Source organism: Periplaneta americana, chromosome 1 (assembly GCF_040183065.1).
Source record: "Periplaneta americana isolate PAMFEO1 chromosome 1, P.americana_PAMFEO1_priV1, whole genome shotgun sequence".
Taxonomy (NCBI): Eukaryota; Metazoa; Arthropoda; class Insecta; order Blattodea; family Blattidae; genus Periplaneta; species Periplaneta americana.
Genome location: NC_091117.1, coordinates 96,664,779 through 96,669,393, shown reverse-complemented (window position 1 = coordinate 96,669,393; position 4,615 = coordinate 96,664,779).

Sequence of the window (4,615 nt, the reverse complement as noted above, 5' to 3'; positions counted from 1 at the left end):
TCGCATTCTTAGATATTAAATACATATATTACATACATTCTGGTAATATCCACTCCACATGTTCTGTTAGAATAGCTAAAGTAATACGCGCTCCCATTGTTGGATTCAATGAAATCGGAGCTGCCCTTCCCATTTTATCGCCTTTAATTAACATTTGGTTTAAACGTAGGCTTACCAGCATTTTTATGGTCCAGCAGGGGACATCGGCAATTTCAAGAAAAATCACAAACGCTTATCTAGTCACTCTCTGTTAAAATGTTGCAGAAAATACATACATGTAACAGTAGATACAATGATAGACTTTTGCACACTAAATTTGTAGAGTATCTTAACTTTTTGAATTAAATGCGTAACATACATAACTCTTAAACATAATTATACCCACCAAGAATTCAACTTCAGTACTGACGCATGCATGGAAGTTTTTCACATAATTTTGACACATTGAATTCTAACATATATATTTTACAAGTACTTGTCTGAAGAATTCCCATACAGCTTCACACTAAGTTCTTCACCTGAGAAATGAAAGTTTGTTTTCACTTGTAACAAAGCTTTAACTGTTTCAACTTTCATTCTTGACTTTTTATCAGTCCAGATCGAGTTCATTGTGGAGAAAAGTTTTTCAACTGATGAATTACTGACTGGAAGACACATAATTAATGACATTATTTTGAGAAGATTTTGAAATGTAATGGATTTTTTTTAACTATGAAAAACATCATACCACTTTTCACCTGTTGGTTTGTCACAAAATTTGTCATTTTTTCAGCGCCACGCGAATGCTAAAATGACCAAAGACAAAGATGAGCGTTCTTCTCGAAGAATGCAGAATATCTCATACTGTGCTCGCTGGTTCTTCTGTCTGATAGTGAGAACAGTTCAGAAATGTGCATGAATCGCAGCAGTTCCAGTAAAATGTTATTGAAACAAAATCTAAGCTTCTGGGGACAAAATTAATTTCCGGGGACGAAAACAGGGACATTTGCTCCCCGGATAGTAACTCAAAACTGGGGACTGACCCCGGAAATCGGGGACGTCTGGTACTTAAAGGCGGTCTTGCCTTTGATTCTAGATGTTACTATGGAATTCGAACAAACAATACATATTTTTTCGAGTGTGTATTACAATGACTAAAAGAGTTTGGAAGTACTACGTGTAAATATTTCTCCTAGCGCGTGAACATGTACTGCTTGCACTACTACCTGTTCTGATAACATGAGCTGTGTATGCACAATATCTAGGATTCCCGGAAACATCACAAAAATACGGGACACTCAGCACCGAATTTAAAATAATAAGCTTTGATACATATTTTACTTCACGCTTCCGTTTATCCATATTACATTTGATCAGATTAAAACAATACAATTAAATACTATTATTAAACATAAAGTATTTGAAGAATAAATCGAACAAAATGAATTCAAAATGCACTCCTTACAAAATAGGTTCACCTGAGAATACATTGTTTAAAATCAGTCACTCGTACAATACCTTTATAAAGAATGCATTTCTTGTAACAAGAAATTGTTTCGAAAAATAAAAAAAATAAAATGAAACACAGTCCTTACTGAAAAATAATTTTACACTAATCATTGATTTTATTGTCTTTATGAATTTTCTATCCCCAACATCAAGCTCGTTGCTGTACCAATACCCGACTGTTTCTTTCTTGGTAAGTTCCGAGTAATGTGTCAGAATTTTATCATTCAAAGACTACTTAATTTACATTCCTCTACGATGTTGAATAAAAATTTAAATGGTCATTTTATTATGGCTGAGATAAAAGTTTATCATCACATTCCGTGGTTTACGCGTACGCTAAGGGGTTACCGGGTTTGAACCTTCCTCCCTTGAACTTAAAAAAATGACATACTTACATTTGAGTATTTTTTGTCCATAATCATTTTTCCTTCTCTAATTTTTCACTCTCAGAATAACAAAATCTACATCTACATAAGGCATAGTCCTCCTACCCCTCCTTCAGTATAATCCCTGTGCTTTGTGCTGCGGCATGTTCGAATTATAACAATGCTACCTTTATTATAGAAAGAACTGCCGCCCAGTACTGACCTTGTAATAAAATGAAGCTGACATAATATGAAATTTAACTTGTTATGAAACATATTGAAAAGGTTGTTTTGACAGTTCTGCAGTGCAGATGTTAAATATTGTGCATTGTCGATTTTAAACTCAATTTAAGAGCCGTATTCACTCGTTTGTTAGTTTGAATTGTGATTATTTTGTGCCCTTGAGAGTTCATATGTTTAATATAAACTTCTTGTGTAAGTGTAATAATGACAAAAGCATTTTTATTGTACAATATCAAACAGAAAAAATTTGTTAAAAATTGAATGACTGTGAAAAAATTACGTTTAAAAGATTTATAAGGATATTCAAGAATATTAATAAATACACCGTAACATAATAATAATAATAATAATAATAATAATAATAATAATAATAATAATAATAATAATAATAATAATAATGATTAATAATAATAATAATAATAATAATAATAATAATAATAATAATAATAATACACAAAATTTAAAATACCGATAACGTAAATGTAAAAAACTTTAATAACGACCCCACCCCATTACAAAATTCTGCGTACGCACTGATTATTACTACTAGTATTTTATATTACTTAGAAATGAAATTAGACGAGCCAAAGAAAGATCAATAAGAGAGAGAAAAAAAAAATTCTTCAACTCCCAATCTGTAGGGTCAGGAATTTGATTTTGTAATGCTTCTTTTTCACACAATATATTTGGTAGGATAATCCTACTCATTGCTTTTGTAAATTTGAAAATTGGACCATCACCGAGTACTACTTCACGGGTTTGTAGACCGGAGGAAGAACGAACTTCTAGCTAAATTCTCGAAATGAATTAGTTATTTATTATTACAATGTATATGAGTGAAATTTCAATTCTGCAATGTTGAATGAATATTATTAATCAAATGTAAACAAAATGTTAAATATACTCTCTACATCCAATAGTGAATTACAAACAGGCAGCACTTTTCGTTACAAATGTTGTACTGGGAACAATATAAACATATACATGGACATCATTTTATTTTTACTTCAATTTTTATTGTACCTGAATTTTTTAATGTACTTCACTCCTATCCCTTCTACTAGGAAACTTCCACCCGTCTTCCACACAGAACCAAGACCGTCGCATGGTCACAGTAAACAGTAGGCCTACTGAGTGAGTACAATACGTTCCAGAAATATGTTCGCGTTTTCCAGTGGCGAAAGAGCTTACAATATTTTCGCAAAGGTGTCGTCCGTTTCCGTACGTCGCATCCCGGTTTCCCCCACTCGCTTCTGTTCGCCCTTCTGTAAAGGTTAGTGGCTGGACTATCTTAGCTCTTTTCTGAAAACATTAATTTCTGTTAAGAATTGGACGTCTACGTACTATTATACAACTGTTTAAAATAACTTAAATAAAAGGGCCTCGTTAAGTAATTAACTGTCACGTAATTTCCCCCTTTCTACGACTCTGTGACATAACCACTTGGACGGACAGTAGATAGAATGTCTGAGTAATTTTATATTTTTGGATCGAGCAGAAGTAGAGATTGAAGTTACAGTACGTAAGGTACTCTTTCATAGAGTAGGTACAGAATTATTGCAACGTGAGTTACTAGTACGAAGGACGAAATTGGTAATTGAAATTAGGTACAATAGTCTATAGTGCGATAATATGCATAAAAGAACTGAAGCCTGTATCGAAATCAACGATCACCATTTTAAAAAATGTGTTTAAATATCCATATTACGATTATTTTTCAATTTAACTTCATTCTATATTGTACCTTAATGTGCTGTAGACAGTATACTATACACTCCGTAATGAACACGTCAGCATGGATAGCTAAGTTCGTGAGTAAAAACACTTATTGTTAATACTGTATTGTATTTTGATTAAACAAAAACCTAATGAAAATTATTAAACTCAAAATTGCGATATTTTCTTTTTTACGTAAATGGATGAGCTACTTTTCTTCCCTCCTATACCTAGTAAAGTGATTTGTTTGTATTTTACGCCAGTATCATCGAACTCCAGTCCTGGAAGGGAGTAGAAAACAGTGTTTCCGGTTCTCAACAGTTGATCTAAAAGTATAGCCATGTTAATATTAGAAATGTTAGTAAAAATAAAATGATGTCCCGGTATAATCAGATTGGATCGTAAGTCACAAAGTAAGATAATACACTTGAATACAGAATAATGTAGATACCTGAAATATCTTTAATATTATTGTATACAGCACTCTTCTTTAAAAACCTAAAACAAGAATAAAAAACAGATCACAGTAAAACATTTTGTCATAAATATTGTATTCAGGAATGTTAATCTCCTGAATTATGTCGAGAGATTTTTAACTAGCAATGGCGTATAATTGTAATTTTTCCAAGGCCGTGACTAAATGTCGGTTTCTAGGTTACCAAAAGCGGGAGAGAAATGTAACATTTTCTCTCTAGAGAGATAAACTTAATTTATAATATATTATCTTAACCAACAAATACATGTCATCCACTTTCGACAAGAAAATTTGAACATATCCCTGGACATTACTTTAGACTTTTTGC